Genomic DNA, 9837 nt, shown 5'->3' on the forward strand with positions numbered 1-9837 from the left:
ATTTTTTGAGAGTTCACACAGAGGAGAGAGGCAGAGGGAAGGCAGGTTTCACACTCAGTGCGGAGCCCTACATGGGGCTTGATCCCACAAACCTGGGATCATGATCTGAGCCAAAATCAAGAGTCAGATGCTTGGGGTGCCTGAGTGGCTCAGTTGGTTGAGCATCTGACTTTGTCTCTGGTCATCATCTCACGGTTCATGAATTCAAACCCCACATCAGGCTCGCTTAGCTGAAGCTGCTGTCTGTGCAGAGCCCACTTCAGATCCTCTGTCCCTCTCTCTGTGCCCCTCCCCTGCTTGCATGTGTTCTCTCTCAAAAATACAGAATTTAAGGGGCGCCTGGGTGGCGCAGTCGGTTGGGCGTCCGACTTCAGCTCGGGTCGTGATCTCACAGTTCTTGGGTTTGAGCCCCACGTCGGGCTCTGTGCTGACAGCTCAGAGCCTGGAGCCTGCTTCAGATTCTGTGTCTCCCTCTCTCTCTGCCCCTCCTCCACTCACTTCTCTCTCTTCTTTCTCTCTCTCTCTCTCTTTCTCACTTCTCTCTTTCTTCTTTCTCTCTCTCTACAAATAAACATTAAAAAAAATTTTTTAATACAGAATTAAAAAAATTCAAATTAAAAAAAATAGAGGTCATTAATACTAAATGAAAAAACATGGAGAAAACTTGACTCACATGATGAAATAAAGAGCATCAGAAAGTATTAACTACAAAGAGGTAAATATAAAAGACAGTACAAATGTATTTGTTGTTTTTAACCTACTTGATTTAAAAGAACTGCATAAAGCACCAATCTGTGTTGTTGGCACAAAATATACAAGAGATTTTGTGTGACGTAACAGCACAAAGGAAGGCACAAGGACAACAACCGTATATGAACAAGTATTTTGGATACTATTAAAAGAATTTGGTGTTAATGCAAGCTAGGTTGTTATATTACTAGTAATTCCCTGGAAAATCAAAAAGAAAACAACTAAGAGATGTAGAGCAAAATAAATGACAAGATTGTGGGGAATAAGCTTAGGAATTCCCTGAGCCTGCACTGATGGGTTAACAAGGCATAAAGAATTACAAAGCCATAGGATGCTCACATCCACGCTTGGGAAACAGGATTGCCCCCAGAATAGAGGAGGGGGGTGGGGGGCAAAGGCCCCCAATACAAAGGTATATGAGGTAAACAAGCTTAGGTATTCAGGACAAAAGTGCACCCCCAATTTAGTACTGTAGTAGAAAGCTGCTTTCACAGGAAGGAAGGACCAAATTAGGCAAACAGGTCAATAGGGCTATAGACCACTGCACTGTAGATGAAACTGCAGAGCAGAGCTGATTAGCAAAAGAAAAGGTGCATTGTTAACCCTGAGGTTACTTGCTCTGTCTTATCCCCTAGGCTGGCTAAGATAAACAGATAGGGCACCTCCTGTCTGCTGTTAACAACCATCTGCCCAGAGCCAGGATTTTGTTTCATATTTTTTTTAACGTTCATTTATTTTATTTTTTATTGTATTTTTAACAGAGAGCATGAACAGGGGAGGAGCATAGAGAGAGGGAGACACAGAATCTGAAACAGGCTCCAGGCTCTGAGCTGTCAGCACAGAGCCCGACGCGGGGCTTGAACTCACGGACCGTGAGATCATGACCTGAGCTGAAGTTGGACACTTAACCGACTGAGCCACCCAGGTGCCCCATGTTTCATATTGACCCAAACCCCAAACACCGTATATCTTCAAAACCCCCTTTCCCTCATGCCCATGAGTTCATGTTCACCGATTCATTGTCTCTTTGTGCACTCCTATCACGTTTGTAAGCCTTCTGGTCTTAATAAATATGGGGTAAGGACCCTTATTTGGGGCTCTTGTCTTTTCCCAGACATTAGCCATCTCTCACTTTTAATCCTGCATCTGCTCTCTTGCTGGCCAAGAGAGAACTTTGGACTTAGAGTCTACAACAGATGGTGACCCTGAGGTGAAAGAAGGAAAGGGGTACTGTGGACCAACGTGGGCAAGGAGCCAACATGGCCAAGAGGTGGTACGACACGAGGACTGCATGATGCTGCAGAACGATTAAGGGGCTCCAAGAAAACAATCGCACCGGATACAGTCTCTATCTGACAAGGTAAGGGATAAAGCGGAACTATATTAGGATTTGCTGCCACAGGATGTTTTGAGAGCTCTACCATGGGAGGCTCCCTAGCCCCTAAACAAAAGTGCTATATTCGAATTCATCAGTCCCTAGGAGACACAGCATGGACTGCTCTAAATTATAAGGCTCTCCTTAGATTATTGCTGACTGTCCAACAAAATTGCCCTTGGTCCCCAGAACAAGGAACTTAAGATCTTGAAGTATGGGAACAAATAAAGAAAACATTGAAGGCCTGGCATTCTGAAAAGGCTAATGTCCCCCTGAGGTAATCCTCACCTGGTCCATCATCCATACTGCTTTTCTCCCCTTGAGATTGGACAATGTATATGAAGACACAGAGTTATCTAAAAGGGAGGAAAAACCTCCGTCCCCCTATAATCAGGCTGTGCCTCTGGTGCCTGTACAGCCAAAAGATACACCTCCTCCCCCAAAAGGGTGGGGCGATCTTGAGCCTCTAAAAACCTCACCAGCCGGCTCTGATAAAGTCCTTAGCCCAATGAAAAAGTACATTTAAAAACCCCATGAGGCCAGTAAATTCCAGCTGTTTCCCATTATCAGGAAAAATGGGCACTACATCCATGAAGGCTTGCTCTTTCCAATAGTAAAAGAATTGCAAAAATCAGTTCAGCTGTATGTCCATCACAGCCCTTTTACAATTGGCATTTTAGAAAATATTTGTGGTGCTTATTCCATGTGTGTCTGGGACTGGGGCTCTCTTATGGACATCATTCTGACCCTAGCCCAGTATGCTATCTGTGCCCCAGAGTTTCATGTGCTTGCATGACTCGTGCTATGCAGAACTTTGCTGCTGTTGTTCTCGGGTCTTTTTAACAACTCTCTGGCACAGGGCAATATTCCCATCCAAGGCAGCAAGCCCAGCTTCCTATCATTGTCAGTAAAACAGTCCACTAAAATAGTGCAGTGTATTTTACACAGGTTATCCCTAATATAGGAGACTCTATCTCTTACTGTTTCTCCCTATACACGCTAGTTACTTTTAACTACACGTGAGGGCTTCTCCCTCATTCATTTCCTGGATTAATGAGTATGATGACTAGAGCTAATTGTCTCTGGCTAGTCTATCTCTGGATAGAGATTTTAAGGAATATTCCCAAGCAGCTGCCGAAACTCCTTTTGTTTCGGGGAACTTCCCTGTCTTCTCTGGCCTGACATAGACTGCCTAATTCCACTAGTGGAAAACAAAACAAATAATACAAAACAAAACAAAAATTGATATCTGCTCACCTATCTGAGCTGACAGGCTTTAGGACCACGTGAACTCTTTTCTCTGCCCTCTGTGCCTTTGTCTGCCTTCAGGCCTCTTGGAGGCACCTCACTTTTTCTGCCTTCCCTTCCCACCCCACTCCTCCTGTTTCTGCATTACCTTGGGTGCAGCCTTCAAATCTGGCTCTTCGGTGTCTCATGTAGCATCAGCTCCTCCTCCCCACACTGTCAAAAAGGAAAAAACACCCCCTTAAACTTAAGATTTCCTCACTGGTTCCACAGGAAAAAAATTAACAATGGTAAACTTTTAAGGGGACACAGATGAAATGTTAAGATAGGCATATCTTTTAAATTATAGATCCTTATTCTATTAAGGTCTATTAAAGGTCAAATAAGCTCATGTTATCTCTGTTCCAATTTGTTAACATAAAGGATGACTTAATGGTTAACTTTTTTTGCCTTATAGTTTTCATGGGCAATTGTTAAGATAGCTTTCAGGGTCTTTGGTAACCTAAGACTTGAACGTTTTGCTTAAATGATAAATTAAGTTCTTCAGACATTTAGGCCTCTTCTAAATCAAATGGAATGTTGAAGCATTTTGTACTTAACATAGGTTTATGCTTCTGACTTAAGTCAAAAAACAAAACAAAACAACTACGAATATTTAAATCCATTAAAGGGGCGCCTGGGTGGCTCAGTCGGTTGGGCGGCTAACTTCGGCTCAGGTCATGATCTCACAGGTCATGATCTCAGAGTTCGTGAGTTCGAGCCCCATGTTGGACTCTGTGCTGACAGCTCGGAGCCTGGAGCCTGCTTCAGATTCTGTGTCTCCCTCTCTGTCTGCCCCTCCCCCATTCACGCTCTCTCTCTCTCTCTGCCTTTCAAAAATGCATAAATGCTAAAAAAAAAAAAAAAATCCATTAAAAAAACATGCTTTATGCTTAATGGATTCATAAGTCTACCACCTAAAGAATTTTCTCATATAACAGACAATTCACAGTTGGTTACTACTTAGTTTTCACTGGAGATTGAAGTTTCTAAGAATTAAAATTTATCTACTAAATGTAGTTAAAACTGATAAAAATAAGAAAAGCAACTCTGTATGTAGAAAAGTAGATATGACAAAAAGACATAAGAAATGGAAATATAATTTTGTTGAAGGTAAAAGAAAGTAATTTTGTCCTAAATAAGACTGGTTATTTGAAAAGAAATGCCTTGGGACAAAATCTAAATGCAAAAAAAGTTGTAGAAGTTTCGTGAAGAAAAATCTTTAAAAAGAAATTTTACATGTGCTCAGAACAGACTAAGGTTAAAATAAATACATTTTAAAAACACACAGGGTTAAGATTAAGATTCCCCCTCCTTTGATCCAAAGTCTGGGAAAATGATGGCAATACTCTTGGTGCCAGCCTCCAAATCCTCCACATTTGTGTTGTTCCTGTTTAGCAGAGGAATGGATGCCTCTACCATATGAAGAATGGATAATATATGAAGGGCTTTTACAAAGATACATGGAAGCCATTTTACTAAACATAGCCCATTGTATGCCACAAATGGGTATCCACATGGCTGAAACATATTTATATGGGCATTGCTAAAAAAGCCAGGGGAATAGACCCTAACTTTGGTCATTTAGCCCCCTCCCCCAATTGCCGATGGATGATCAATATATAAGTTACTGCTGAGCCAAAATAAAATTAGTGCATCCTACGACAACCACAGAAAGATACATTTTTGTTAATGGTAATAAGTAAATTAATAATTTTTTAAAAAAGGGTAAAACAACAGGACAACACGCCCTTTTAAGTTGTTTTACTTAAGCCTTGGTTGGAATTACCCATTCCTTATAATCCACAGGTGAAACAGTTGTAAAATAAGCATATATTACTCTCAAAAACATGTTAAAAAAACAAAAAGGGGGAGATACCCCTGGTTGTCTGCATTACAACCTCAGCTCCTTCTTAATCATACTATGATTACTCTTAGCTTTTTAAATCTTAATCCTCAAGGACTAACTGTAGCTGAGTGACATTTTTCAAAATAATATAAACCCTCTCACCCTATGGTGCTGTGCAAAACCCTTGAAAGGGGCCCACACGAACTGGGCTCACTAAACTCACCTGGGGTCGAGGATATGCTCATGTTCTTTCAGATTCCGGACCTCTGTGGATCCCCTCTCGGGGTAAGGTGAAGCCTTACCATGGCATGGTGGAGACCTGTAGGATATCTTCCAATGAATCAAGACTTCCGGAGAATGAGTGAGTGGCCACCGCCCCTCTTTTTCAAGATGGAGGAAGCCTCTTCACGGACTCCTCATCCTGAAGCCAGTCCACAAATGTAAGTCTTTGCCCCTCATATAACATGGGGAAGCCTTAAATGCCTGTCTAACCAGGCCGGCATCCTCTTATAACACAATGATATTATATATACACCCCTGATTCACATTTGATGGCCATGATTTCTGTCATTAACAAAAATTCGATTTGTGTAACCCTGATTCTTCTCCTTGCCCTCATTTGTTCAGGCCAAGCTCAATATTCATATTGGGCTCATCTCCTTAAGCCATCTATATTTGATACCTTAACACTCCTAGCCTGAGATATTCCTATTAGCAATAATGACACAGTTCATGGAAGGAGCCAGTCTTAACCCGCCCTTCCAAACGGAACAAAAACATTAGCTTTATATGCCAAGACCGCAGTGATGGCTTACTTCAGCGCCTCCTATGTGTGTTACTAAGTTCAGCAATTTATCTGCTTGTCTTAAAAATCAACTGGCTTTTGCATGTACAGCCCAAACCCTCTACAAAGCCAATTTTACTTTTTTTCTCAGCCATAAGCTTCGATATACTTTAAAAAAAAAAAAAAAGGCATATCTCACATTCCTGTTATAGCTTGCTCTAGTCTCAAATATTCAGACAACCCCTGGAATAATATTCCTTGGACAACCTGTTATGGAGAGACTGAGCATAACCTTCACTGGGGTAATTGGACTATTATTGACAGGGGTCCTAGAGGACATCTTGAAACAAAATATTGAAAAAAGACCATATCCTTTGACCAGTTTAGTAGGGAGAGTATTTTTTGGAAAGATGGAGGTTTGTCTGGACCTACAATTTCTGCACATAAAGGGAAATTAAAAGGACGTTGGCTTGTTAACCTTTGGAAGCTAGGTCTTCCCTTCTTCATTCGTACCATTAGCCACGGTGAAATTTATGTAAATCAGCATACTAACCTAACTTGGGCCTCCCTGCACAACAATCAATTAGCATGGACCACTAGTTGTGTCCCTTCTCCCTGTGTTTTCTTTGCTACCTCCACTTTACAGATCCAACAACTATCATATCTCTACCTCCCAGAGTTGGTTTATATCCTGCGTAAGTACTGATAACATCACCCAATTAAATATCTCCTCCTTATTAGTAGTTAGCATGTCTCAGCCTGGGTTCCTGTTAATAGCTCTAGAACCCTGTATACATCTATCAGGAGTTAGGTGCGCTTTCCAAGCCTGTTTAACACTGGCATTCTGCTGTAAGGCAAAAAAGATTTGCTGGCCTACTGATCATGGGCATCCTAGCAGCAGTAGGTGTTATCGCCTCTGCCACTGTAGCTGGAATCAGCCTGCATCATACTATCCAGACAGCCCATGTCCTTAATAAATATGGTCAACACTACCAAAGAATTTATAAGCCAGACTTCCATTGATAAACAAGTTTCAGCCTGCCTCGAAGCTCTTGGGGCTGCAGTGGAATTTATTGGAAAGTAACAGGAAGGCTTGTTCCTCCACTCTAAACTGCCCTGTGACCCTAACTACCAGCATATCTGCATGACTGGCATTCCTTATAATCACCCCTAGGCTTGGGATGCTGTCCAGGCACACCTTCACAGTGTCTTTTCTTCCTAACTCTCTGACAACACAGAAAATTTAGATACGACATTGTGCCAACAGCTACAATATGTAGAAAATCAGCTTAAAAATGGGCTGATTCCTGGGAAATGTGGCACAACGTAAATCCTTTCTCACAGCTAGCACCCATCTCAAATTCTGGATAACTCTGGAAAGTGGAATGCTTTTACCGTGTCTCTTTTTATGTCTTTGCAGAATCACCCTCCAAGCCATCCAAAAGCAAAAGAAGGACCAGGAGCTTGTCATGATGGTCCTCAAACACAAAACTAAAAGAACCAAGAAAAACAAAAAGGGGGCACTGTGGAGAATAAGCTTAGGAATTCCCTGAGTCTGCACTGATGGGTTAACAAGGCATAAAGAATTACAAAGCCATAGGATGCTCACATCCACGCTTGGGAAACAGGATTGCCCCCAGAATAGAGGAGGGGGGGCGCAAAGGCCCCCAATACAAAGGCATATGAGGTAAGCAAGCTTAGGTATTCAGGGCAAAAGTGCACCCCCAATTTAGTACTATAGCAGAAAGCTGCTTTCACAGGAAGGAAGGACCAAATTAGGCAAACAGGTAAATAGGGCTATAGACCACTGCACTGTAGATGAAACTGCAGAGCAGAGCTGATTAGCAAAAGAAAAGGTGTGTTGTTAACCCTGAGGTTACTTGCTGTGTCTTATCCCCTAGGTTGGCTAAGATAAACAGACAGGGCACCTCCTGTCTGCTGTTAACAACCATCTGCCTGGTGCCAGGATTGTTTTATATTGACCCAAACCCCAACCGTATATCCTCAAAACCCCCTTTCCCTCATGCCCATGAGTTCATGTTTACCAATTTATTGTCTCTTTGTGCACTCCCATCACGTTTGTAAGCCTTCTGATTTTAATAAATATGGGGTAAGGACCCTTACTTGGGGGTCTTGTCTTTTCCCGGACATTAGCCGTCTCGCTTTCAATCTTGCATCTGCTCTCTCGCTGGCCAAGAGAGAACTTAGAGTCTACAGCACGAGATAATTAAAATATGTATTTCAAAATACTTAAAAGATAAAAAGGCAATAGAATATGGAGGAAACACAGAAATATGGCAGAAATCCTATGTTGTGAGTAGTTACAATTACTGTAAGTGGACTAAAACATCAATCTAAGGCTGTTTTCTGCCAAATGTGAAATAGAATCATAAAATCAAAAAATCATTGGTTTACATTATAACAGCTGGCATGGAGATTAAAACAAAAGTAGTAAAAATGTAGTAAAATCAATTAACATCTACAAAAACTAGTCAAAGGACACATTAAAAAGATAAAATATATACATAAAACGGGGAGTAAAACTTCAGTGCTTTTAAAATGTATTTAAGCTTAAGTGATCATCAACTTAATCTAGACTGCTAATCCATATAGGATCTATATGAACCCCATAGTAACCACAAATCTAAATCTATACTAGATGCCCAATAAAGACAAATCCAAGCATAATGCTAAAAGCAGGAAAGCAGAAGAAAGGAACAGAGAACTACAACACACACACACACACACACAATTTCGATGGCAGTAAATACATACCTATCAATAATTAAATGGAAATGGATTACATGCCACATGCTCCAATCAAGAGTTACAGTGACTAAATGGATAGAAAAGACTCATCTAAAAGAGAGTCACTACAGACCTAAAGACACATACCGAAAGCAAAAGGATGGAAAAAAGATATTCCATGGAAGTGGGGGAAAAACCCATGGTAGCAATGCTTATTTATCAGACAAGGTAGACGTTATAACAAAGATGGTAGCAAGAAACAGAGAAGGGAATTAACCACGTAATGATAGAGGTCAAACTAAATGATACAACAATTATAAATACTTATCCACCCAAAATAGGAGCGTCTAAATACATAAATACTAACAGACATAGAGAAATTGACAGTAAAATAATAGTAGGAAAATTTAACACGAATGGATAGATCAGACAGAAAATCAATAAGGAAACAGTGGCCACAAGTTACATATTAGAACAGAGGGGCTTAACAGATAATACATATACACATTCCATCCCCCCAAAACAAAATATACATCCAAGTGCATATGAAACCTTATCCAGGATCATGTTAAGCCTCAAAACAAGTCTCAAATTTAAGGTTAGCATTGTATCAGGAAGCATCTTTTCAGACCACAATGATATGAAACTGCAATTCAATCATAAGGGAAAAAAATAGGAAAAACACAAACACATGGAGACTAAACAACATGCTACCAAACAATTAATGGGTCAGTGAAGAAATCAAAGAGCAAATTTCAATATACATGGAGACACTTGAAAACATGATGGTCCAAAATCTTTGGAACATAGCAAAAGTAGTTATAAGAAGGAAGTTTAGAGTGATACAGGCCTACCTCAAGAAACAAAAATCTTGGGAGGCTAGGAAGGCAGAGCAGCATGGAAGTTCTCTGCCTCTCTTGTCTCTGAAATACAACTAGGTCAGCACCAAACCATTGTGCACACCTATAAAATTGGTCTGAGGATTATCTGCATAACTTGACAGGTACATGGCACAGAGGTGAAGTGGAGGAGAAAGAAGCCACAGAG

At 40.9% G+C, this 9837-nt stretch overlaps 2 long non-coding RNA genes across 4 annotated transcripts; one reads left to right on the top strand and one right to left on the bottom strand.

The window, feature by feature from the left end:
• The first annotated feature begins 1612 nt into the window (after window positions 1-1612).
• On the top strand, window positions 1613-9455 carry LOC109493662. Of its 3 annotated transcripts, none has more exons than XR_006588789.1 (4): window positions 1613-1675; window positions 1917-2110; window positions 5514-5698; window positions 7463-9455. It is a non-coding gene; the product is annotated as an uncharacterized LOC109493662 (long non-coding RNA). The 3 variants fall into 3 exon arrangements; XR_006588788.1 differs by having other exon boundaries at window positions 1615-1675; window positions 1865-2110; XR_002147948.2 differs by lacking the exon at window positions 1613-1675 and having other exon boundaries at window positions 1683-2110.
• Window positions 3471-5601, bottom strand: LOC111557580. The gene is made up of 2 exons (XR_002737759.2): window positions 5482-5601; window positions 3471-3586 (listed from the first exon to the last, which is right to left on the bottom strand). It is a non-coding gene; the product is annotated as an uncharacterized LOC111557580 (long non-coding RNA).
• Window positions 9456-9837: the final 382 nt, after the last annotated feature.

Source organism: Felis catus, chromosome D4 (genome assembly GCF_018350175.1).
Source record: "Felis catus isolate Fca126 chromosome D4, F.catus_Fca126_mat1.0, whole genome shotgun sequence".
Lineage (NCBI taxonomy): Eukaryota > Metazoa > Chordata > Mammalia > Carnivora > Felidae > Felis > Felis catus.